This window comes from Ornithodoros turicata, chromosome 3 (genome assembly GCF_037126465.1).
Source record: "Ornithodoros turicata isolate Travis chromosome 3, ASM3712646v1, whole genome shotgun sequence".
NCBI classification, from domain to species: Eukaryota; Metazoa; Arthropoda; class Arachnida; order Ixodida; family Argasidae; genus Ornithodoros; species Ornithodoros turicata.
Genome location: NC_088203.1, coordinates 7,211,916 through 7,239,608, shown reverse-complemented (window position 1 = coordinate 7,239,608; position 27,693 = coordinate 7,211,916). Strand labels below are relative to the sequence as shown.

Sequence of the window (27,693 nt, the reverse complement as noted above, 5' to 3'; positions counted from 1 at the left end):
GAGTTTGGCCATTGGGTGGAGCCTGTCCCAAAGCGCGCCATTTGACGTCACACGATGGGCGGCGCCAAGGCCAGTGGCACCATTTTGGATCAGGGATCTCGCCTTGAAATCTCCCATTCCGCCATTTTGGAGCAGAGGCACAGCCTTGAAATTGCTCCATGCCGCCGCAGGTCGCCTTTCATCCCGGTCAAGTGGGCGGAGTGATGACGTCTGTGACGTCACGGCGGCTCCCCCATCTCCAGACGGCAAAAGATCACAGAATGGCGAAACTCTCCGTATAAACGGCTCTGGCTCCGTAGGCCGGCGCCGTGTTCAAGTTAAGTTTGGACGAAGCTGTACAGACATTCAACACGGGTCCCTCTCACCGTCAAAAAGTTTGGAAGTTCCCCTCCAAGCTCCAGGAGAACGCATCGCAGTCCTCGTGGTCACCACCGTACTTCTCCCTCTGTGTTCTAATTACAACTCCGTGGTTCCCCAGTTCCTTCTCTTAGTCTGTGTCCGGATAATCAATCGGGCACCTGAACACCGTGACCCCTCCTCATCTTTGCTCCCGAATAAAACGCATCGACATTTTTCGCCTAGTCATAACCGATCCCTCCTCCTTAAGCAACCTCACTCCTTCTAAATCATTCATTATCACCTCATAATAACCATAGCGTCGATTCTGCGACACGTCTAAACGCATCCCCGCGATAATCGCACTATTGACACCAAGATGCGATCATTTTGGCTTTGTATTGCAAAGCGTATAGGATGAGACACACGCAATGGTTGTCGTACATTTTGTATTGTTGACTGATTGACTGATGATCTGTATCGCCAACTGTAGGATGGGACAAGCGTTAGCTTGCCCACATCACGCTTCAAAAATAGACCACAAAACAGCAACCGCCTGAGATCCCTCAGAAGCCTTCATTGGGATCGCTTTTTTAGAAAAGCAAAATTAGTTTTCAGAATTAGTTCATTTAGCTTCGTATTGCCAACCGTTCATTTTCTAGGATGAGACGGTTCAAAAATAGTACTGCCCTCGCCCTAAAAACGTTTTGTATTGCCAACTGTAGGATGGGACAAGCGTAAGCTTGCCCACATCACGGCTCAAAAATAGTACTGCCCTCGCCCTAGAGCAGCCATGCACGTTCATTTAAAAACGTTCATTTATATATATATATATATGTATTGGCATCATCGTGGAAGACCAGCCATATTGGCTCGCTCCCTTCGTTCGAAAACGTTCATTTAACATACGAGGCATCGATCACGGCACCGATCACGGCACCCAGCACATGGTGTTTCAGATACAATTAACTACGGATCAACACGGAGCAGCGAACAGTTAACATCACTGAACTATTGTCATGCATATTGGATGGTGTGCGGCACACCCGTCCACTAGCTCGCGTGGTAAAGCGTACGATGTTGTAGTGCCTGTCTTCTGAAGCTCTAGAAGTACGAGTCTGAGTATGAGAAAGGGAGAACCCATGCAGCGCAACACAAGTTGATTTGTGTGCGGATTCTATAATGACCCGAGTGGTTAAAGAAACTTTGCGCTCTTAGTAAGTGCATAAGTGAGGGGGGAAATTCTCACAAGTTCATTCGGGCGTTCAGGTCTTCCGTCGATAGCTCAGCTGGTTGAGCGGTGGACTGTTAGGCTTCATTCTGTTTTGCCACATACTATGAGGCGCGCTGCATCATAACTAGTAAGCATGTACGAATAATTGTTTGGAAACCGAAACCGGCTAAACACGCACGAATATGAGCACTATATGTGTATGCGATATATTCGTCAGAATCAGAAGAGGGACAAATCCAACCAACCGGTGAAGAACAGACTATTCGAATCTACAGGGTGTCCCAGAAAACATGTCATTGAATTATACTAAAAAAAAAGAAAAAGAAAACTACGTCACCTAGAACCATGCGGTCAACGGCGTTTTTTCTTACTAGGTTTTTGCCACCTCCTGATGTGAATGTTATGTAACGTAAATTTAATTGCGTAAATTTTGGCGAACTGAACTCGGAAATCTTCCAAGTAAATATCACTTTTTTACTCCACCAATGTGAAGAGCGTGCCGAATTTACTCAAATTAATGATGGTGGTGGTGGTGGTGCGATGTTATAAGGAAGAGGAGTGACGTCTGAAATTAATGATCATTGACAGGGATATTGCGGAGCTGCCCCATCGGAAAAAATAGCCGAACATCATTGTCTTCGGAGCACCACGAGCATAGCGCGTGGCTACTTTTTGAGCGCAATCGTTGTCAGTCCGATTAAAGGAGGCTGGAAACGACGACGACGACGGCCTGACGAAGGCGGAGCTTCCGTTGTTCGGGCGCAGTTCTAGTTTTGGCTCATTGGCATTTACAATAATTTAACGATTTATGTCTCAAAGTACCTGCTCGGATTGAAGATAAAAAAAAAAGAGGGTGGATTAAAATAATGATTGCCTACAGTTCTACTGTCTCGTGTTTTCCGGACAACATATAGTTAAAGAGTTAATTAAAGAATTTTAGGTTATTGGTCGCCCAGCAGTTACACATGCGTTTTCCCATAGCGTTTCAACGTGGCCGACTACGACAAGTAGACCCATTACCACCACCACCGCCGCCACCACCGCCGCCACCACCTTCCCAGTTCCTATAGGTGGCCGCCTCTCTGCATAACGCACCTGAAAAAAAATTGGCGTCACTGCTGCTCTCGCAAGTTTTTTTTAAAGGCACCTGTAAAGAATTAATTTAAAAAAAAACACTATGTAGAACAATACGGTTCGTTGTAGTTCCCCGCACCAGTTGCATCCAAGGCATACGGTGCATGCCCACAACGTAGACCTTGACTATCGAACCAGTGTTGCGTATCATCGCCGGCAATTCCGCTAATGGAGTCTTCCTTCTCTCCCGGGAACGCTCTCAAAACACGGCCACAAAATTTTATACCAATTTGCCCCCCCCACATACACACACACTCCCCCTCACCAAGTAAGAACAACCTTCCCTAACGAAAAAAAGAAAGGAAAATCTAATCAAGCTAAGGACCTAATGATAGTGATCCTAAAGAAAACGTTCTATCACTATAGTCCATTACGGGATCGAAGAAGCCTGCATTCCCCAACTTCCCGATTATAAACATCCGTAAAAGACAAACAATGCGCAACAACGGAGGTAAAACAGCACCTGAAGAAACAGCGAAATTACCTGTCAATTAAAGAACCAACAGGGCTAGTGTTCGCACAAAGAGCAACGCCCGGAGGCCGCGAAGACGACGCCTCTTTCCCCAAAGCCTTTTTTCCCCTTTCTCTTCGTCCCTTTCTAGTTGTGAAAGCAGTGGAATGAAAAAAAAGGGGCGATATAGGGGGGGGGCGATTTAATTATGTCTGGAAGCCAGCGCGCAATTTGGGCGAATGCTTCGAATTCCGCCAGGTGCAGTTCCCCAAACGGGAAGTGACAGGGAAGGCGAGGAAGGTTAACGGCACTTTGGGGAACACAGGCGAATCGAATGGCCAACTTGGCAATGGAGCCCGCTGGTAAGTTGTCGCGCTTAGCAAAACTTTCCGATTCAGTCGACGGTTGTTTGGGGCTTTTTATGTATCTTTCGGGGATGGAACCAAGAATTTGGGGAAGGAGATCGGGAGACACTAAAAATAGGGAGTGACTTTTTCGGGTTAGATGCCTTTATCAGATTCGGGGGGTAAAAATCGGGCGCTATTTTTAAATATCTAATTCGGGGAGAAATCGGGCGATAATTGTGCCTTCGGGTGTTATCGGGTGTTTTTGTTTCTCCTCTTGACTATTAAGCCCTTTCCTAATCTCCCTTTTTTATTCGTTGTTGCTGTTTTTTGCGGGATCTTGACCTTCCCGCGGTAATCCCCGGAGGCATAGACAGTGTTGGCACACATGGGTGTATTGCTGAGAGCGTAAGTGACCCGCTCTTACATTTGTTACACGTGGCGACCTTTGTTCGTCTTCAATGGAAACGTCACTTGAGGATTTCATAGTGACTGGAATTCGAGGAGAAATCGGGTTTAACCAGACTTGTGCGTAACGCGTTACTAGTAATTGCGTTACTTGTAATCAATTACCTTTTTGAGTAATTTTTCGAGCAATCAATTACTTGTCTGAGTAATCGATTATTCAGTAATTGATTACTTTTCCGGTAGAGATTAGCTTATCTTTCAGATGTTCTGCCCCAAGTCAAGCCCCTGGTGCCATCAGCCTTTGTTGGGCTGTTAGGTCATTGTAATAAAGCTCTGGAATTTCAGAATCTCTCTCCCTAATCTCTTCCTACACCAGTGTGATGGTACCTGAAGCTTTGTAGGGTTAGTGAGTCATGGGGAAGTTCCACACAATGCTCTTCCACAATCGGGTCAACGTCTTCCCGGGCGTACAGATCTCCTTGTCCTACGTGTTTTTGTTTGTCTTGTTATTTCAGCTGTTCCGCTGTTGAACCTTTTTTTTTTTTTTCTGAGGCACACAAAGACAGTTATAATTTGCGTGAATGCAGAGTAACGACCGAAGTAACGCGTTACTTTTCTACTCGTTAATCAATTACATTTGAAGTCGAGTAATTGGTAATGGTAATGAATTACTTTTTCCACAGAAGTAACGGTAACGGTAATCAATTACTTTTTTCGAGTAACGGGCACAAGTCTGGGTTTAACCCGAAAAAGTCACTCGCTAATTAAAAACAGAGTGCAGTAAAGATGCGACTGGAACTTTTTTTTTTTCGAGCATCGAGCGTTAGGATGCATTCGCAACACTTTTCCGTCCAGTGTTGTGAGGCAAAATGATGTTAACAACGTTTTCCTTTATCTGGATCTATGTTACACAATGCGAAAAAAAAGAAAGAAAAAGAAGACACGTCCCACGTTCTCGCTGCTTAAGGCCCATTTCACACTACCGTATTTGTCGTCCGTGTGCTTCAAATAGTAGAACCTATAACCTTAGCAATCGAGCCCCGCAGTTTCCAATGGGTTCGCTTTGGCTCCGTCAAAAACACGAACAAGAAAAACGTTAATGTGAAACTAGCCTTTATGTATGAAGGCGGCACACGTGATGTGCCCATGTGATATGGCTTCGTGACGGTGCAATACAGCGAATTGAACCGAACTTGAATCGAATTTCAACGCGCTTGGCACATTGCCAAACATGCAGCCAATTATTATTATTTTAATTAAGCACCAAAGCAGTGTTCAAAGATCCTGCCGCATGCTGCCCCAACATTGCGCGGGCTACTTTCATTTTGTGTTGGTATTTCTGCACGGTTGTACGCGGATGTATCCTCACCCCGCTGACACTCCCGGGTTGAGCAATGGCCCACAGCAGCGAAATTAACTAATTCATAGCAGGACACCGCAGAAGAGTCCAAAGAGAAATGCACGACAAACAGATAAGAAAAAAAAATACAAGCTCACTTCACTTTACGTGTAAATCTACTGCAACTTGTTTTTATACTATAGTTATTACGTCTCGAGTATTTAAAAGAAACATCGAGCCTCCCTGAATGCTCAATAGTTTAAGCAGCAATGAAAGAAGAAAACGTGCGAAAGGTCTTTCAATAGCGACATTTAAATTTCACGCGTACTTCAAGTTCACGCGCGCGCGGATTATCTCGTCAGACAATTAGCCGCACGCGCCGAGTAAGACGTATACTTTTACTTGCCGCCGCGACCAATCAAAAAACACGAGGAACCGAGACGGAACGCGTGTCGGGTCGTTATGTGCATACTCAAAAGGGAATGAAAAAGAAAGATATACGGCAGCACCTCAGTCCCATCCTCAAACCTCAACATAACCACCACTACCCTCTTCTTGATTTCGTCTTCGCTTCGCGCAATTTGGATTCCCTTGAGCCGATGGCGACCAAGGCAGATGTAAATTGAGTAGAAATGAACAGAACTGAAAACGAAACCGAAAGATGTAAATGGACGCGCCGTCGAGAAGAAAGCAGAAGACAAAAACCAAACTACTAGCCAAAAAGCGGTCAGGCTTTGCTTGGCAGACGACGACGACGACGACAGGCCCCGAAAATTGGGATTTCATTTTCCCCGGCAGACGACAAAATAATGAAGACACGCGAAACAATGAGGACGTATTTGGCGAAGCACACAAATTAATAGGAAAGGGAGCAAATTGAAAGGGAGGAGGGGGAGTAAGAATAGGAATGAAAGGAGGAAATTACGTTTAGCAGAACGAAAGCGCAAGGATGAATGGGAGAAGGGAAAGTATTCCATTTGCATAAGCAAATTAGTGCGACGATTGGCTCTGGCAAGGGACGTGACTCATTGGGGAAAATATCCCCTCCAGAGAAGGAGGGCGAGAGGGGGCTAGTGCATGGAATATTCATTTCGGGCCGGCGGAATCGTCCGGTTAGGAGCGAGTTGATTCGATGTAGACGGGATGAATGTTAAATGGGAGGACCTGTATCGGTCTCATTCAACGGGTCGTGAAACTCTGCGTTGCGGGGGTTGTGCCCAGGAAAGAGTGCAGTGAGATAAGAAAAAAATGCTTATCGCAAATGGCGGACAGCAACTGCCCCAAAGTGGATTGCTCTTTGTACCAGTCATAATATTGGTAACGATCCGTGGAACGACATTTGGAAGAGGTGTCTGTATATAGCCTGAGCGTCAGTTCGTAACATTTATTTGCTGTACAGTTATCGTTTGCAAAGTATGCGTGTACAGTACATTACACATACTGTAAAAGTACAAATGTTCGAGGAGGATTCATTTTTGCGAATTCCGCGATCGAACTTCTTTTTTTTTTTTTTTTTTTTTTTTGTTCGCGAAATTCAGGTTCCGCGAAATATAGGTAGCGGGGATGAAACAGTATCGGCACTGGAATGCGCGACGATATGAGCTCCACAAAGACAAATCGATTTTTACTTGACGACTTTTATTCTCACAAATTTGTCCTCGTCAAACATTTCCGCAATAAACCTCTACCCGAGAAACGTCGTCATGACGTTGGTAGACACACCGAAATCAAAACAGACAGGAAGGGGAGAGCTGGGTTCCTCCTATCGAAAGAAAAGTAGGACCGAAGGTCGCGTCCTTTTCAGAGACCATCGTAATCCCCTCAAGGTCGTGGCTTTCGGGCGCGACCTTGTTCGCCACTAGCATTGAACGTAGTTCAACTCTACCAAACTCGTGGCGCTGTCGAACATTATGACGTCATTTGTTTACAAACAGGTAGAGGTCTATTGAAGCGCCAATTCAACATCGGTTGTTTATTCGCATAGTGTATCACTTGGCATCGCGGATCCCGGCTTTCATAAAACCAGCACGTATGTCATTGTAACGGAATTTAAGTTCACGGTAAGCCTCTATAAGCCAGCCGGCATGTAGAAGCCGGCTAATTCTCTTTGTTTAATGTCGTCAGTGTCATGAACCCCCGATTCCCGCGATCTCCGCACTCGTCCGCTCCCAGACGAATCCGCGAATTATTAAGACAGCGAAATGTACCACTTTTATAGCGGGCAAAATACAGATGTTGTGAGCGACAGCGTCATCGCCATCACCTCCGCAGACCCATCACCATCAACATCGAGGCAGCAACGGGTAAAAAACAACGAGCGCCATGCAAGCCCTGGAGTTCATCGGGCATCGTCGAGGACTAAACAACTTCCATGAACTCTTACTTCGGCCGTTTACCACCCTAAAGCCCGAATAAACCTCTGTACTGCTTTTCTTAAACTTGCCTTAAATGCGATCCATTATTTCAACATCTCGTTTGGCTAAACGGGTATACGTCATCTGGACCACCGTTTTCACCATCACCGGCCATCAGCGAGTCCATATGTCGTCATCCCGTTTATGCCTGACAAAGTACATCTTTCTGCACGTTCAACATCTCGGTGCACCCGCTTACGTGACATTGCCATTGTTTTTAGGATACGCTACGCGCCTTCTCTTCAAGAACTGACACTGAACTGACTTCCGTCTCACACCGTATCATTCCCCTACATTAACATCAATATCTACAAGAGATAAACCACCCCGCACCCCGCAAATCGCTGGAGAGGCGTGTTAGCTTAGCTCAATTGGTAGAGCCCTGGACCGGCAATCCAGAAGATGTGGGTTCGATCCCTACAGCTGGCTAACCTTTTCAGTGACTTTCATCTTTCATCATCAATATCTATTTTTGAGAGAGTATGACGTCATTGTAATGTATGACGTGCGGGGTGATGTGCGGGATCTGCAATCGGCCTTGCGATTGGGCAACATTGCTCCTCGAAAGTAACCCCATTTCCGACTGCTCATCGCATGCGTTGGCAGTCTTTCAACATAAGGCGGAGAGCGCTGTTGCTAGAAAGACAAGACGCCATAGCTCCCTGTGACGTGGAAGCGTGATGTTTCCTGACAGCATCTATATTTCGCGCACCGAGACATTGCGGGAACATTTCATCGGTTTTGCGCCACGGCTGTTTATATGACGCACTACAAGAGGACTCGCATGCGGCCATCAGTTGAATACAGACGGGATATAGGGATCCACGAAAGTCTCCCGGATGCCGATACTCCGCGGGTTTTGCCAAGCAGCTTCGGCCACACGGCAGCCGTAAGAACAACAACGACAACTTTATTTCGAGAAGATGAATGGGGATTTTCACCGCCAGGGGCGATACCTCGTGGTTGCCGCGTTCAAAAACGGATTTGTGCAGAATGGACACGCGGAGTTAAGGCGCAGATATAGTCCGACGTAACTGTGCTGCGCGTATACGCGCGCTGCACGGTTGCGCTACGCAGGTGGAAATCACACACTCTATAGACTAGTGGCTAGCGCGGCGGCGGCATTCAACGCGCTAGGACGTCGCCCGCGCATGATAGAACATGTTCTATTTTTACCATACCATTGTGCATGATTAATCGACTTGGATCATCCACTTCAGTGTCCGCTCCCTCCACAGAGAGGAAGCATCCTCGATGTTAAAGTCGACTATTTCACTGCTATACTCTCAATAAACTTAACTGTATCACACGAGCTAGCGAATAAAAAATCCCGCGCACCATTACCTAGAACTCGTCGATCAGATCTGAATGGTCCGAAAACCCCAGCACGCCAAAGAATGTCGCATATAGGCACCGACAGAAGTGCTCGAAACGCGTCGCTATACGCGGATCCACTTTTCAGAAATAGACCGCGCGAAATCGCGCAAGCTACATTCGGGCCTTCGGGTTCTTTCACTATGAATAAAAGATGGCGGCGCTCTTTGAAATTTCAGGTCGCGCGTTCTACGAAAAATACACTATTCAAAAACAGGAAGAAAAAAAAAGAAACATACACGAACACGCATTTCGGAATGCCTTCATGCAAATGACTGCAGCATCTTCAGAATATGTATAGCTTGCGTTCGATTTGTGCCCATTTATTTGCGGCCTGTCAGCAGACAAAGCTGCATGTCGGAATATATAAGTTGTGACGGTACTGCTATAGGAATTATTGGAGTTGGGGCAGTGAACTTTGTCATTCCTATATACACGACCAGTTTGACGGTTACCCGCCGTTTTCATTCCTGTTTTTCTTCTCGTTCGTTTTTTTTTTTTTTTCAACGATACGCAGATAACAACATGTTGCTGGTACGTAAGCATGTGCTAAGGGTTGTGTTAGAAATGAAGGTTGTGTTGCCCGCCTCAGAGTGGCCGCCAATGGCAAGCAGTTCCATCACAACCACAATCACAGAGATCGCGTCAGACGAAGCATCACGTGGTATCACATTCACCATTGCTGAGCGCGTGATGTAGCCGAAAACCAGGGTTGGTTAGCGAAAATATTATTGTTTCCGGTTCAGTTTCCGGTAACTGAAAAACTCGGCTTTTCGTTTCCGTTTCTGTTTCCGTTTCTGGACGATTTTCGATAGCGGTTTCTGTTTCCTTTTAAGAAGTTCGTTTCCGTTTCCGTTTCCGAGGTAATTTCGGCACTGGTTTCAGTTTCTCATACGAAACTCGTACTGTCTGGTTTTGGCTTTTTCATGTGAGGTATTCTAGCTACATAATGGATGCAAAAGGACAGCCACACCAAACACAAACACTAAAGACTTTAATGCAAAGTTCGTCACGAATCGTATGCACCGCAAGTAGGCGCCTCTCTAGGTTGCGGAAATACGTGCCTATAAGTTTCAAAAGTCTCCGCTCGTGCGCGAAAATAACACGTCATCCAAAACTTTCGCATCCATCTTGCTGCGCAGCGGGCTCAGCACGGAAGAAAGTCCCGGGAATGAATGAATGAACGAACGAACGAACGAACGAACGAATGAATGAATGTATGTATTATGACTGGAAGAAGAGTGCGGACATATATAATTTTCATATTAACGCGAAAAGACTAAGGGAAACGTCCTGTGAATTTCGTTTCCGTTAATGTTACCGCTCTTGAATTTCGTTTTCCGTTTCGGTTTCTGGTAATGGAAACTAAAACAATTTTGTTTTAGTTTTCATTTTCGTTTCCTGCTGAATTTCGGTAATTACCGTTTCTCGTTTCCGTTTCCAGTAGCCAACCCTGGCCGAAACTTATTAGTGTCAGTGTGTTCTGCATTTAAAAAAAAATCTTAAATTTTGCCCGCATGTCCGACTTGTGCAAATTCGACAGTATATATAGGAGAAGAGTAGACATGTAACAGGCAACAAAAAACTGTGCTGCCTGCTCGCATCTATCAAAGAACAAAAAATAAAATAAAACACCGACACGTAAAATTACACTTCCTGCTCCATCTGTCAGAACCAAACTACATCGGTCGAACCTAAAAAAAAAAAAAAAAAAAAGAACCAAACGGAATTTAAGCAAAACACATTTCTGACCTGTTTCCGTAAAACATAAAAAATAAAACGAAACAGAAAGTCAACCCGACAAAAAGAGCCGCCGTTGAAAACCCGGTGCAGACGAAACCCACATGGCAGCCCAACTTTGTCGACATTAAACAAAGGACGGCCTTTGCGGGGGGGGGGGGGGGGATCTCTGTGTATGCAGGTCTGGGACCAAAGGGTCCTTTGTTCCGGACGACAAAAGGCAACCATCGATCTGAGGAGCGCGTGTGGGCAAAGACAGCGGAGGAACCCCTATCCTAAACGGCTATTAGCGGCCAAGAACAAAGCCCTGGCCGACGACTTCTGTGAATTAACTTTCGCTTTTTTTTTTTTTCTTGACTTCTCGTTCCGCTCTATCAGCAGACGATTGAAGGAGAGATGTGGGCCTGCAGTGCTGGGGTCATGGAAGGTTGGAAGCTCTCCCTTAATTGCTCCGTAGGCGCTTTCAACTGTCATTTTGCCAATGACATTTGGCCCCAACATACAGTTGGGTGGTGTTACATGTTGCACGGCAGCGTGAAATATCATCGACATTTTAATGGCAGTTGACTTCGACTGAGAATTGTGGTCATGGAAGGCGCATCTCTCCCTTGCGAGCAGTTTTCATCTTCACCACCACCACCATCTCCCTTGTTACACGCGCGCTTTTGAGCCAATGACATTTGACCCCAATTACAGTTGGGTGGTGGTACGTGTTATACGGCTCCGTGAAATATCATCGACGTTTCAATGGCAGTTGACTTCTTCAACTGAGAACTGGGGTCATGGAGCTTGTGTTTCTCCCGTGCTATACGAGAGCTCTCAGCAGCCGCTTTGCCAATGACATTTGACCCAAACTACAGTTTGGTGGTGTTACGGCAGTGTCAAGTATCCACGACATCATGTCAGTGGACTTCAACTGAGACAAGCGATCTCATTTCAACCTCTCAAATGTCAAGATTGCGGCAACCACTGGGATGGACCACGCACCCAACAAGCGGTTTGTGTGGATCGGTGCACGTATTGGCTTTTATCTGGCTTAGATGCCTGCTTTTCGACCCAAAGAGCAAACAATGACAGGAAAAGTGCACCTCTTCAAACGGAACAGGCCGAATTTTATCTTGTCTACAACTATCACGTTGGAGGACACCTGGTAGCTAGGCTTAACAAAAAGATGCAGCTGAAAGGGCCGTGGAAGCAGAGAGAACTGCCACTCAGTCGAAGGGCCGTTGCGAACTTCAACTGTCTTTGGCTTCAGGGGTACCTGAGAGTGCGCGTGTAACCAGGTGGTCAACACAAAGCTCAGTTCATGGGCTGGCCAAATTTCCGGGAAGTGTCGAAGTGTGTTGAAAGCACACACACGCACATAAATGGGGCGATGATGTGGTGGGTCATCCACTGTTGAAATCAGATGCCAGCGTATAGCATCGTGGTTAGCAATCTCGATCGGTAATCGCGAGCTGCGTGGTTCAATTCAGCCTCAGAACAGTTGCTTTGCATCATGTTCACCAGATGCCGCTGCCTCGGCTCTGCTTGTGCTGTATGCATGTATACGCGCGCGTTTCGCGAAGTGGGCGAACAAGGTCATGCCCGAAAGCCACAGTCTTGAGGTGATTACGATGGTTCATGAAAGGGACGCGATCTTCGGTCCTGCTCTTCTTTCAGTAGGAGGCATGGCCATTCGTGGAACCCAGCCCTCCCCTTCCGATTTGTTTCGGTTAATTCAGTTTGTCTACCAACGTCATGATGACGTTTCTCGGGTAGAGTTCGACAGACCTCTACGCGAAAAACGTCATCATGATGTTGGTAGGCAGACTGAAACAAAAACGAATCGGAAGGGGAGGGCTGGGTTCCACGAATGGCCACTTGTTCGCTGCCTCCTACTGAAAGAAAAGTAGGACCGAAGATCGCGTCCCTTTCATGAACCATCGTAATCAGCTCAAGCCTGTGGCTTTCGGTAGCTTCAAGCATAGATCAACTCTACCAAATTGGTGGCGCTGTCGAACACTATGACGTCATTCGTTTACAAACAGGGAGAGGTCTATTGGGAGGACATATACACGTATATAAGGGAAGACGACTTACTCTGACGGTAAATTTGTGCTTTTGCTTCACTTGCCCCTACAAGATTTTCACGTTTATACTCCATCAAGCTTCACAATCACCTTACTGCGAAGAACAAATTAGAAACGCACCAACAGGGCCGGTGTACCGTAGAAAGGGGGCAAAATTCCGCCGTTTGTATATCTATTCCTCGGGCTCAAGAAAATGTTGCCGCTTTTCACGTTATTACGTCACAAGTTGTACTTTTCATGGCAACTCACGCTTTACCTTTCGTTACACCACAACACATTTTAGTTTGCGTTCAAAAAGAAAAGAAAAAAAGCTGACCAGCGGCACGACCTTTGGTGGTAGCCAAGTCAGTGCTGAAGACTGGTGTGAGGTCGCGGGTTCGAATCCCACCACCAGCTGTGCTGTCTGATATCTTTTCCCTGGCTTTTCTGGAAGACTTTCCAGACGAATGTCGGCATAGTTCCCCCCGAAGTCGGCCCAGGACGCATAGTTACCCCCTCCCTGTCCTACACTCCTGACCTCTCTTCCTATCTATCCACGTCTGTATACGCCTTCCATAGCCACAGTTGCTTCGCGGCGCTAATACGAAATCTTAAAAAAAAGAAATGTGAGAAGAAGCAGAGCACAGCGGTGTGCCTAATTACGTCAGACATTATCCTTGAAACCTGCCGCAATAAAGCATAAACACATTCCTTCCGTTTCGCATCAGAGCATTATCACGAGGCCCACATTCCCCTTCTATCTCTTTTCTTTCTCTGGAGGAAATGGGGTTGGAAAACCGGCCGGTATTAGAGCGGGGGCTAAATGACTCGCGAGGCGGCAGGGGGCGCCACTCGACACCCCGAGGGGGATGGATGGCGTAAATTGCGCAGAAAACGACGCCCAGCCAGGTGGAAAGTGGACAGAAGGCGATGGTCACGCCCTCTACGTCGCTCTTCCCTACTTCCTTCCTGCCTTTCTTTTTTATTTGCCCTAAAGGAGAGTGGCTGCAGGATAATGCCAGGGCGAGTTGTTTACTGGGTGAGAGGCGATATGAGAGAAGGTGCATTAGATTGGGGCATTGAGATGGCGGCAGAACTTCTTGGAGTAGTAGTGAGAGGATGATAAACTCCTGGCCGCGATACAGTAAGAGCATATATTTCGATACAGTCGATTTCGAAACTATAGCGTCATTTTCTTCTACCTGGTCTACTGACTACGGTATCAAAAAATCCCACGCGATATAGTGGCGTAGTTTGCCTGTTATTCGATGGAATCCGACACAGGAGCATACGTCGGATGTTGAGAGTATGCCGCGATTCCCTCTCTGGATAAACGAGGAAACGTCACTCCGTAAGAACCAATGAGGGTGTGACGTTGAGAAAGAGAATGATGACGTCGCACAGAGTTACCGAGTGTCCGGACGGCGCGCCTTTCTCCTCTGAGCGCCGCCCTCTCGCGTCTCCTGTTACGGAGTGACGTCATGCTGATGTCGTTGCCGCTGGAGCCTCTGCAGCTGCGGAAGCGGCGCTCATCTTTAAAATTCGTTTATATTTAAGCACTTTTAAGACGAAAATTTTGTCTAGTATAGATTGTCGGCTGATGCCGAACGCGTATCGGATTGATTGATTGATGGATTTCCGGACGCGACCGTCCCCTTAAAGCACGGGGACTAATAGAATCATATGATTAACGGAAACTGGGTGCGCCGCAAGCTCTTTCGGCCAGCCTCCTTCGGGGGCCGCGGGTGATTTTCCGTATTTTCGTATCTCTAAGTTGCAGGAACAGCTCGCTCATTTTGTTGCCATCGTCATTTCGTCAATGATTCTCCTCTCCTACACTGCAGCCAATCAAGTCTTTCACTCGTCGCAAAAGCGAAATTCATTCTCGTGCTTTTAACGAAGTCTCATACTCAAAGACTCCACAGAATACGAGAAAAAGATCAGAGAAGACGGCGCAGAACATGCGCGCATACGGGAAGGTTTTAGAAATTCAAACGCTGCTATGTTTTACCCACACGTTTCCTCCGATTCTTCTTCCACCGCTTTTGTGCGTTCAAGTTTCTTCCGTCGGAAAATTTGAACGCACATCGGAAAAGATTGGTACTAAATACAGGGCGTTAACCCAACGTTTAAGCCGGCACCTCTAGCGTGCTGTTGCTCGGAAGAAAGTGAAAAAAAAAAGAACCCTTCACCTGTTGGTGAATTATATGCGCACAGTTTCGTTTTTTACGACTTAAAACAACTATACAATCGTGAGCGACACCGCGGTGGCTGGTCCATTGACAAATCGCATGAGGAAATAAACTAAGTATGTGATTGCACCACACAAAAACAACAGATAGGTTAATGATGATGAGTGGGGAAATTCGCACACATGAGATGCGGCCCCACTATACCCACGAGGCACAATGTACGATATGAGATGTGACACGATAATGGGACGATAAACGACGCCGAAGTAAGTTCCGGAGAGCCAGCGGAGTCGGTGAGTCAATCTTATAGGGGCGGCGATAACGTCAATAAAACGCTATGGACAAAAACACAACACGCGAAAAAACACATCGCACGGGTACGCAGACAAGAACTTCCAACTACTATAGCAGCATCGCCCAACGGGCTGAGGCGTCCCACGCTCGTTGGTGGTAGCCAAGGTCGCGCTGAACACTGGGAGGTGGGAGGTTCGAATCCCATACCACCGCGGCTGCGCTGTCTGAGGTTTCCCTGGATTTTTTCCGAAGACTTTCCACGCGAATGACGGCACAGTTCCTCCTGAAGTCGGCCCAGGACGCACACTAACCCCTCAGTCCCCCCACTCCTTTCTGCTGTCCTCTCTCCATCTGTCCACATCTGTACGCCGCTCATAGCCACAGTTGCTTCGCGGCGCTATAACACGGAACGAAAAAAAAAACTTCCAAGAACCTAAAACCCGTTCTTATATACCTTTCTGAGGCAGATTTCTTCCTTGCTGTTCGCCCGTCGAATGCAGATGAAAGGTACAGTGAACAAAAGTATAAAGAAACCATGTCGCTGCGTAACCTCTCATGCTTCCGTGGGTTCGCTCACGCAGCTTTTGCAGACGTATATGCGTAGAATAACCTGATATCCCTCTGTTTACCCTCTCCTTATGAATACGCAGAAATAAAAAAAAAGAACATCAGAAAAGCCGCTGTCGTTATTAATGCGCGTAAAATGCAGGTGACAGTATATACTTTCCCCCTTCTTCCTAGTTTCCCCCTTCCCCTTTTTTTTTCCTTTTCCGAAAGTGGGAGCGTGTGTATCCGCCACCAACACGATCACCATCACTCGCAGGAGTCAGCCCAGTGTCACTCTCACCTCCGTAATTCCTCCCTTTCCCCCTTTATATTTGTGTTTTCAGATCGATCGATCAGAGTGGGAGGAAAGGTATAGGGAGGGGAAAAAAGAGGAAAAGAAACAGAGCACCGAGAAAACGGAAGTCACTACCGTCATCATTTCTCGTCCCTGTAAAGCTGCCGGTCGAGTCAGTCGGGATCGAAAGGAAGAAAAAGGGAGAAGACGTAAAAAAAAGGGAAGAAGGGAGACTAGTGGCGGTGAAATCCGAGAAACCTGCGTGCTCTATCCTCCTGTTTCACGACGGACGACGACATTGCGGAAGGGAGAAATGAAAGAGAGGAAAGCGTATAGGGCTGATAGGGGGGGGGGGAGAAGAAAGATGAGGAAACGATGATGATGGTGATGAGGAGGAGATGGGGTAAGGTGAAAGATGAGGCATAAAGAAGAGAGTGGACGAGAAAGACAAGATGTTTTAAGAGAGATATGGGGTAGTAAGTTGTAAGAAGAAGATAAGATGTGGCCTGGGAGTCGAGATGCGGTAGGCAGTTCCGATTTCGCGGTTTCGGCTTTTAGAAACCAAAGGAACATTTGGGGAAGTAGAAAGGAAAAAGGGTATCATTACCTTCTTTATTTTTACTTCATTTCGGGTGTGGGGACGTAATGTACAGCGCCCGCAACTGGACGGGCCAGCGAGGAACGCCAGGAGGGCTTTGTTTTATAGAAGAAAATAAAGAATAAGAGAGCAAACAATGGTATCAATGATAAAGACAAAGACAAAAAGACGTGACGCGTACAAGAGGTTGGGAACAAATTAAATACCCTAGCAAGACGGAGGACTTGAATATTGAATGCGTTTCGCGCCAAAGTCGCGAACATCAAGCTAGGATTATTCAAATGTGATACGCAATCGATAACTCAGTTTGTTCCATCGTGTTTCCCGGTATTAAACGACGACGGTACCTTACGCAACGCACAGACGGTGCAATACCTCTCAACAGCTGCGTCCCGGGCATACGAGACACCGCTAGAAAGGGAATGAGAGACGTGGGGTAAAACCTCGGAAATGTTAACAACGATACTTAGAAGCCCTATTCATTTAATAACAAATCTTACGGGACGTATCTTATGTGATACCCCCATCCTCCACGAGGAAAAGCGTATCCTACATTCGAAAAACCTAAGTTCTCCAATACACAGGGTGTTTATTTTTCTTCGCTATAATTTTTTTTTAAAAAGAAACCTACAACAGCAGCACAGATTCCGCTTTGGCAGGTGAGTTATATATGGCCAGGCGGATAATCCGCGGTAGACAGCACACGACTACTAGATAACTAATTTTCTAAAATTCATTGAATTCATTCAAATTCATCGTTATTTCGAGCACTCTATGACTCGCTGAATGTGTGCTGTGTGTGCCCACAGCGATTCCGGCATTTTACACTTACTTGGTCGAAACTTTTGAACTGCATGGTGACCTCCATCATCATCCCTTTATTTTCTCATCATGTGTTTGCACTTTCTGTGTGTAAACGTACTGGGGTAGCCAGCTCGACTTCGTCGAAACTTACATCCCACTTTTTTTTCTTTCTTTATCACATCTACATCACCATCGAGCTTTTCCTGTAAACGTAACTGCGGCCATTATTTAAGGCCACCCTCTTGTTTGAAACGAGCACCACTTTGAGATGCCCGTCAGCAAATGTAACCACGCCAATGAGCCGACTTTTAACTTTACGTCCCGTTATACCTTCCTCTCCTACGTCTTTTCTCTTCCACCCTTTTAACCCTTTCGTCCATATATGTATATGCACGGTCCTCCTTTTCGCCAGCAGGGTCAAGGCATCGCTATGATGGAGGCAGACATACGTGCTTAGTCGAGTAAAAAAAACCTCTTCTGCGGTATCTACGCCATGTTTACGCTCAAGCGCTGCATGCACGCAACACCTCCTCTTTGTTGCTGTTTGGGAGCTCGCCGAAACAGTTCCTTCTTTCTTTTATTTTTTTCTTTTTTTTCGCGCGTCTTTACTGAAAGTATGCAAAGAAGCTGGAAAAAGTAAAGAAAGAAAACTGAAAGAAAAACGAGGACGGGGAAAGGGATGAGAGTGCGAGTAAGAGTAATAAAACGACGAACAAGTGATCGCGAAAAAGAGAGGTGGTGTCGGTGGTTGATATTGATTGAAGACATTGCTGTTTCTTTTTCTTTTCTTTTTTTTAAAGAGAACGCTAATACTTCCGTACTTCTTTCCTCTCGTTCTTCTTCTCTGTTCTCTTTTATGTTGTACGGCGAGGCTCGGCTACAAGCTTTTTAATCGATATTATACGGGACACACGATAACACATTTGTACCCAAATTCCTTAATGAAATATCGATGTTCGACTGGCCTGTGACGAACGGGTGTTAACGCGTTCACCTATACGGACTCCAACGTTGTGGGTTCGAACCTGGCCGAGGACGCCGGCAACTTTGTTGCATGGCGTTGCAAATGCTCGTCAAGATTTCAAATGTACCCGGATATCGTCCGTCGGAATTATGTTCGGATAGCAGTGCTGTTATCTTCTGGTTTCGTGTCTAATAAGCTTGACTCTCTTAACACACGTTACATCCACCTGTTGGGCGTTACATCCACTTTGTCGGGGGCGTTTCTAGATCATAAATTGCTGTTATTCGTTAATTCCGGAGCAGTTCCTTTCGAAAATTATTTCCGAAGAGCGCCAGCGGTGAAGAATAGTAACATTGCGTGGAACTGTTTACCTTCTTAATTATTGGAACAGAAAAAATGAAAATACAGTCAAACTCCTTTATAGCGAACACCTTTTTAACGAAAATACCACTACAGCAAATTTTTTTGCGCTCCCGCTGTAGCCCTGTAGGTCCAATAATGGACATCCTTTTTAACGAAAATACCTTTACTGCAAATTTTTTTTGCTGTCCCCTGAATTTCGTTGTAGAGGAGTTTGACTGTATATATCTCGGGAATAGTTCGCTATGTCATACATCGTATTTACGAATGAACCCGGGCCCAATATAAGCACAAAAAGCTCGCTGGGCTTTGTTTTTTTAAAAAGAAACGGGTTTCGTCTTCCCCCGACTCGGCTGCTGGCAACCGCGTGATAAACACAACGACACCTCACGCGACGACGCAAAAACGCAAAAACGAAGTGCTACAAACGGCCTCCCGTGCGCAAGAAGCGGCGCAATAACCCCGTTAAAAATCTTGAAAAGTTTCGAAATGCATGTTTCCCGTCAGCATTATCTCGTAACTACCTAAGGCCTGAGCAGCCTATGCTCTATACGAATAGGTCCCTAGCATATATAGCTCCATTTTACCGAATAGTCAGCGCCAGCCCCGTTAGCGTCGACCGCGCACGTCCAACGCTCCTAATAAACCCTAATAAACGTGCCTCTATAACTGCTCTTATGAAGCGTAACCGTAAAATGTTCCACGCGCTGCGAGACTCGTCGGCCCAATATCCTGCACTGGGACACCCACCGTCATCATGGTCGTTACGCTACGTTTCGCGTAGTTACGCCGTACTCTGTCCGATAATGTTGCTACATATATGTATCGCTTTATAATACCGTGCACGGTAATATCTCGTGACAATACATACATACAATACAAAAGTTAAGTCGCTACCCATCCTCGTGTATATACAAGAAGAGTAATAAGGGGTTAACGAAAATGGGCTCACTATTTTTTTTTTTTTTTGCGACTCCTCTAATCAGCGAGAATTAGCCGAGGCTGGTCAACAAATATGAATGACACAAACATGCGCATTAATGTCGAATGCGCATAAATTAACTATTTAATAAGCAACTCAATGGTAGCTTGGATTCCTGGCGTTAGCACCTTTTTCTCGAGTTGCTTCCCAAGCAGCACGCCAATATTGGTCCCATATTGGACCCATGTGGGCTGCAGCGATTACCAATATTGGTCCAGTATGGGCTGCCAATATGGGACCAATACGGGGAGAACAACCTTTAGTTCATCTAATCAGTCAACAATACACTACAAAAGAAGTACGTATTGGCTGTGAGGTTCCTTCGTGAGGATGTGAGGGAAGGAGGGAAAGGATAAAATACTTAACGCAATTTGCACGTGCATCGCAATACAACTCACTCTGTGAGTGGACAGTTGAGTAGATATGAGTATACAGTTTTCCTGGGACAGTATATAATGTTGGCACAGTTCCAAATCAAGTCGGCCCATAATGCCTCACTCGCTCCCACTGGTGCGACCCACGAATCGTCATCTCCTCAAACCCTAATAAGCCAATAGCCATCGTTTTAAAAGCAGCTAGTTTTTTTTTTTTTCTTGCAAAACATAAGGAATGATAGTCCGCTACAAATTCGCCGAACAACAACAACATACAACAACAACAACAAAAAGATTGCCTTAGAAAAACAAAAATGAGTCGGTAAATAAGATGTAACGGCCATTTAACGCCCAACTGAATCTAGAGAAGATCAGGCCGGATCGCAGTCGACATCTAATCGCTTCAGCAGCTAACCTCGACTGATTAGCGGGACAAACTGCTCAAAAATTTACCAGGAAACGTCTTAACAAAACATTTCACCATATCTGCAAAAATCTCCGTAAAAAGATGGGAAAATTAACTGGCTCGTTTCTTTCTCTTTTTCTTTTTTATTCTCCTCAAAACACATGATAGGGAAACACAACAAAGGATTCAAAAGAACTCTTCCAAGTTTGTTTACGGTGCGTTCCCTAACAAGAATGGTCCACTTCACATTGCTTCTTGAACGGTAATCCCCGTAAGCTCGCTTAATCCAAAACTTATTATGGGGAGTCCTGCATCTTTCTTTGGAGCTGTAAAGCTTCGCTAAAAAGACGCGAAAAAAAAAAAAGGGAGGATGGGGAGATTCGGCGGAATCTCATCAACGGAAAGAGACAACAAGAATAAGGATTATATGGCACAATTTTGAGGGCGCGTATTATATTCGAGAAATTTCTTAGTCTTCATCTTAATCCCAGGCGTATCGTCGCGAAACACGCTTCTTGTGGCGAAAAAAAAAATGGGGATGGGGATGGGATGATGGGGATGATGGACCTTCTTGTAGTGTGCCATATACACGATGGTTTCCCGTTTTCGTTGATTTTTGTCTCGTTCCGTGTCGTTCAGTTTTAGTGCGTGCTTCGTTAGTTTAACGTGCTTTTATATAGCTGACAGCGTATGTGAAGATTATAATAACTAGTGGCTTTAATCCGCGTAAGCAATTTACGAAAAATAAAAATAAAAAGAAACGTAAAGACTACCAGCACCTGGGGCTGAACCAGTACCCGCCTGATTACCGGTCAGGGATGTGATACCTTTACACCACATTACTTCTTTTTTTTTTGTTCACCAGGTGATTACTTATTTGCGGACATTAAAATAAGCTATGACTGTTGAGCTACAGCTGTTGAGCTATGACTGAGCTACAAGGCTAGTGAGTAGTGGATGATAGATGATGCACACCAGGGTTTCGGAATGCGGTCACCCACTCCATTCCAATTCCATTCCGAGGAATGGGGGGGGTATATATAAGTTTAATAAGCAGGAGGTGGCGTCCACGCAAGGAGAGGTCAGCCAGACCTATGTCGGCTTGCTACGCCCTGGTGGAGCAAAAAGAAAAAAGAAACCGGCCGGTTTCTTTGCAGTGGGGGCGAGTGCCCAGGGCCGCGGTTCTCAGTTCACAACGTAACACTCAGTTGGGTGTCCTGTAGGTATTGCAGGAGAGCCCTTGTAACGGTTCCCTGCTGTTGGCGTGCGACGGGGCCGAGAAGCACGGCCAGTGAGAGCGAGCCGTGTCCCAGGCGTTGGAGGCGATTGGCGAGGACAGCGCGGGCTGCAGAGTACTCCGAGCAGGTTAGTAGGAGGTGCTCAACGTCTGCTACTGCGCCACAGGTAGCGCAGCTAGCTGAGCGACGCTTTCCGACCCTGCACAAGTATTGCGGTGTATATGCGACGTTGAGTCGGAGCCGATGCAGCAGCGTTTCTTCTGCGCGGACGAGCTGCTGGTATGGAGCGAATTGCATTGTCGGGTCAATGGACTGGATATACGCATTGGAGCGTACAGCGTCTTCGACAGAGCGACGCATTTCGGAGGCACACCACTCGCGGATCTTTATAAGACAGGCGGACGATGTGAGCGGCATACTAGCTGGCGGGCCGACGTCTTGGTGGGCACGCCTCGCGGCGGCGTCCGCTCGGGAGTTCCCACTGAGGCCTATGTGGCTGGGAACCCACTGTAGCCGCACACCGTGGCCAGAGGCGCAAAGAGAGTCGCATGCGGCGATGATAGCCGTTTGGAGGTCGCTGATGATTTTGGTGGCGTGAGAACTCAGGATCTCCAGGGCTGGCTTGCTGTCGGTGAGGATCGTCCACTCTGCAGGTGGGAAGGACGAGATGTGCTGAAGGGCCATATTGATTGCGAATAGCTCTGCTTCCGTGGAGGACGTCTCGTTGGGGAGCTTGGACGCTTTCTCAAAATCTTCGTGGGGCACATAAAAGGCTGCAGCTGCTCCACCAGGTATCACAGACCCATCAGTATAGACGGTCTGCCTTCCGTGGTGCAGCGAGGCTAGGTGTTCCAGGGCAAGTTGATGTGCTACAGGCGCTGGCGTGTCGCTTTTTTTTCCGAGGCCATGGATAAATGTGCATATGGGAGGTTGGTCGAGAGCCCATGTTGGGGTAGCATACGATACGTGAGATGTGGGAGGTGGGACAACACCCTTCAGACGGCGCACTGCGCTACCAAAGGCAGACGCGGGGCTGTCGTGGTCAATGGTCCTGAGATAGTGGAAAGGGTGCCGAGTCATTAGCCGCGTGTAAATGCGGAGGGTCTCGAATGGAAATGTGTGGTAGTTCCATTCCTTTCAGTTCATCGGAATGAAAAGGTATGGTCAATTCCCACTCCTCGGATGGTTTGGCAATTCCATTCCATTCCTCTAATTCCATCGAATAACGAAAACGTGACCGGTAACCTATACTGGCTATCCCAACAGTGCTAGATTGACATTACCCAGCACCGAAAAAGTACAAAGACAAGGTTATTTCGCCCTTGTCCATGTGCGGTGCGCGTGTACAAAGTGCGTGGGGGCAGAAACCAATAGCGGGTTCAAACCAAAAGTACCAACGGGGCACCCAGACTTTTCCCCATTCCAATTCCATTCCTAGGATAGCTTCCGACATTCCATTCCAATTCCATTTCGGGCTGTGAGAAATTTGGAATGATTCCGGCATCATTCCAACTCCGGAGTTACAATGATGCACACTCTAGCATCCAAACACACAGGATACAAAAAGTACAGGGTACACAACACACACATTACAGAGGTCATATATACAGGATGACCCACCGAAAAAGAACCAGGAACTAAAAAACAAAAAAAAACACACAAAAAAACCGGAGTGCTGGACACAAATGGAACCAACTGTACGTGTTCGGCAGTTGTGTGATCTATCCAAAAATATTTTTTCATCGCCCCTTGTTAATTAATTAGCGATAATTAATTTTCTAACTTTTTAATTATAAAAGCTACGAAGCTGTTCCAATGAGAACATCTGATCTCTTCGGTCACCTGATACCAAAGCCGTTTTCAGAACAAAAATCCGTTCGATAGATCGTTCGCAAAAAAAATCGTGAATGAACACCATTTTTTTCTTTCTTTTGTTCATTGCGCATCTCTAGAGACGCGTCTTTCGTTCACCGCCAATGCGACAGGATGAAAGAGCACACTATCGCCTCTTGCGTCGAGGAAAAAGGTTAAGAGAAAACAGAGAATGCAACCCAAGATAAGGGCAGTTGCGATAGAGTCACCCGATACATTTGTTTTTCTTTTGTTTCCGCATCTACGACGCATGAAGCCGCACTGTGCTCTTTCACTCTCTCTCACACTGGGGGTGAAGGAAAGACGCGTGTTCGAAGATGCCCTGTACAGAGTAATCATTTACATAGAGGACAGCGATTCACACGCTTCTCCAACCACGGTGGTGCTTCCAACTGCTGCATGCAACGTAACTTCGGCTGCGTTATTTCGACTTTAAAACGTTGCATAGGCGCCACCAATGGCCCTTTTCATTTCTTGTCTGCCATAAGCAACTCCCACAGGCGATACTCCGAATGTAAGCGTATGTAAGGGTAGAAATCTTATTGTGTGCTGCCTCAGAGAAAGGCGTGGATTCAGCACTTTGATCTGTATGTCGTCCCCAGAAAAACTGCGCTTCCGTACAATCAAGAAAAATGTGGTCAACGGTTTCAGGGACTTTGCAAAACTATGCAGTTGACAGACCATGGGATGCCTTACTATTTCAACCATGCTTCCACAGGGAGCGTTGATGTATATGAAGCTTAAAAAAGGATGTTGTCCTGCTTTATGTGCACGCATTTAACCATGTGTAAGACGTCCGCTCCAGGCCACCCAGACGGAATTTGCCACATTCACGTCTTGACTCCCCCCCCCCACCGCCTGCTAATAATATTTATTTACGGGTATTAATATAAGCTATTATCGTGCAAGGCATGTTGTCCTAAAAGCTAAGGCCTGGCGACAAAAAAATAAAAAATAAAACAGAAGGTGAACCAAATGGGTAACAAGAACATTTGGGCATCAAGTATTTTGCTTCATTGTTTCAACGAGTTGCCGAGCAACACTGATCCACGTGTAGGACCCCGTAGGAGGCCTCTTCGTTCAATTAAAGACAAAAAGAAAGTTTGAAATGCAAGCAAAAGAGGAGCCAAGCCGGAGACGTATACGACACCAAATTTCGCTGGGATTAAGCAGATGGCAAAACGGACTCTCTGCCATTCGCTGGAAATGGAAATGGGTTTCGCTTGTTTTGCATTCCGACCGGGACGACAACACATGCGCAATAGTGGAAAATAATAGAAGCGGGCGGCGAAAGGATTCTTCTTCTTCTGCTGCTGCTTTCGAGTATTCAAAATGATGCGTGTAGTCCTCCTTTTCTATTCTCGGGTTTTTTGTTTTGTTTTGTTTTGTTTTTCTTCTCTCTCTCTCTAATTTTGTTTTCTCCCCAGCTCGATTTTGCAGTCTGCAGGAAATGGAATCTAGAAAGCTGCCGGAGATAAGTCTTTTCTCTTCGTCGACGTCGGTTTGTTTTCGGAATATATATTTGGTTGCAAGTATGGAGCCAGTTCATGTTTTATTTAAGAGGAACAAATGAAGGGGGAAACGGGATGTTCGTTGGTTTCAAAAAATAAAATAAAATAAAAATAAAAATAAAAAATGTCATCCACTCCCCGTCCCTGTTTAATCCTCTCCGGCCTGGTTCTGAGGGAATACTGCCGCAAGCCGCCAACAGATTTGAACGAGCCCTTCGGTTGATTGGATTTTGTTCCTCCGTGAGATCAATATTTAAAAGGGCTGTGACGACAGCGGCTGTGAAACTGAGACGCCGACGAAAGCGGTCACGATTTCCAGACTGGTCTACGGAACTTGTTAGAATACGTAATCGGGGAACCGTTTCTGAGTGAACGGTTCATAAACGGTTTGGCATCGGCGCGTTTGTATACATGCGCGTCTTGAACCGTGCGTTGTTGCTTTTACTTCCGTGCGAGCGCCGTGAAGCAACAGTGGCTGTCAGCGTCGCACAGACAGACAGATGGAGAGAGGATAGCCGGAAGGAGTCGGGGAACGGTGTGCTCTTTCACCCTCTCACATTTGGGGTGAAGGAAAGACGCGTCTCCGAAGATGCGCATTGAACAAAAAAAAAAGTGTTCCTTCACGATTTTTTTTTTTTTTTTTTTGCGGACGATCGAACGGACTTTTTTTGTTCTGAAAACGGCTACGGTATCAAGCGACCGAAGGGACCAGATGTTCTCGTTGGGACAACTTCGTAGCTTTTATAATTAAAAATTTAAATAGGACATTGCCTTAGTAGTTTGCTGGTGCCCTCTTAATGAGGGCCCTTCAGTATGTGCTATATTGCAATTGACTTCGTCTCGAAATAAAAGTGAGATATGTATATTTAAGAAATTTTTCGCATCTAGCTGAGACACCCTGTACATTTATTTAGTTATTTCATCTGCAAAAGGTGGATTGTTATTCGACTCATTTAGATCATGGGAAAAAAACCAGCTCCCGTGGCATAGTGGGTTAGAGTGATCGCTTTCCACGCCGAGACTGGGTGGGTGACACGGGTTCGAATCCTGTCACCGGCTGTGCTGTCTGAGGTTTTCCCTGGGTTTTCCGAAGACTTTCCAGACGAATGTCGGCACAGTTCCCCCTGAAGTCGGCCCAGGACGTATACTAACCCCCCTGTCCCCCAATCCTTCCTGCTGTCCTCTCTCCATCTGTCCACGTCTGTACGCCGCTCATAGCCACACTTGCTTCGCGGCGCTAACCGCTAACACGGAATTTAAAAAAAAAAGATCATGGAAATTGAATAGCGCAATTTCCCACTGTAACCTCTTTGTTCATGCTTCACTGAAAATCGAGCTCAAGACTTACATGTCACTTTCGCGCGCGAGCACGCGAAAGAAAATAACGAATGTACAAATCAAATTGAAATAAACGCTCTCGGCATTGAAGTTCGCAAAAGACTTTCTGGAAGAAGAATGAGCCACGTGCTGATCTCCAAAGCTGAAAATAATTATCTGGAAAGGAGACCTCAGAACGTCGTCACCAAGTTGGAACCACTTTTGAAAAGGGTTAAATAAAATATTGTGCCAAGGAAGAATGACTTTCCTAAGAGGGAGGAGGTCACGAGCTCCAAAAGATGAATTACCGCAATTTTCTTGACCCTTTCCTATGAGTCATTGTTACTCGTCGGTCGGTATTCAATTTGGGAAGCGTCTTTTGGTAGATGAAAAAAAAAAAAAAAGGAAAGAAAGGAAGGACACTGGATCAAAAGAAAGAGGCCAAACTGCAACGCCGACAATTTATTTGAAGGCCCCGAAATGTCAGTTGGATTCAGCATTTTCTTCTCCGCCATCTTTATTTTCATTGGCGTGTGAGGTTTATACTTTAAAGCGGGATGTGACTCTTTTCTTCTGTATGCTCCTTGCGTATCGCTTTGTCACAAGTACGTCACAGTACGTTCTTGTTCTATCGTTGTACTGTACAACGTATGGTATCCTCGTTTATTATTTTTTGTATGCGTTTTCATACGGTAATGGTGATGGATAGAAGAAGAAAAAAACGGGAAGGTAAGTCACGTACGATTAAATGTCTGTGCTGCGTGCTTGATTGTGGCATATTATAAAGCTAAGGCCTTTTGCTGCTCTTGTAAGTAAAAACAACTTTGGAACAACTGTTTGCGATTCGAGAGCTGTGGAACTTCGCCTTTTGCAAAGCATGTCGGGGAATGTACGGCGAAAATATCGGGATCCCTCTTGCGAACATTGTTGCCCTCCTTTTCTCAAGAGCGTTCCCATCACAAAGGTCGCATCCTAACCAGAAGTGCTGACCGAGGAGCCACCTGTGGCGTTGCTAGGAGACGAACGCCCGTGCGCATGATGACGTCGTCGAATGAAGTCGAAACTACATCACTTTCAGCGACAGCATTTATATTGGATCTATGTGTGACGTCGAT

The 27,693-nt window shown here is 46.1% G+C and overlaps 1 protein-coding gene across 2 annotated transcripts in view; it reads right to left on the bottom strand.

The window, feature by feature from the left end:
- The window catches only part of LOC135387916 (metabotropic glutamate receptor 5-like), a 347,669-nt gene that overhangs the window by 119,326 nt on the left and 200,650 nt on the right, over positions 1 to 27,693 (bottom strand). The gene's annotated exons all lie outside the window — the stretch shown is intronic.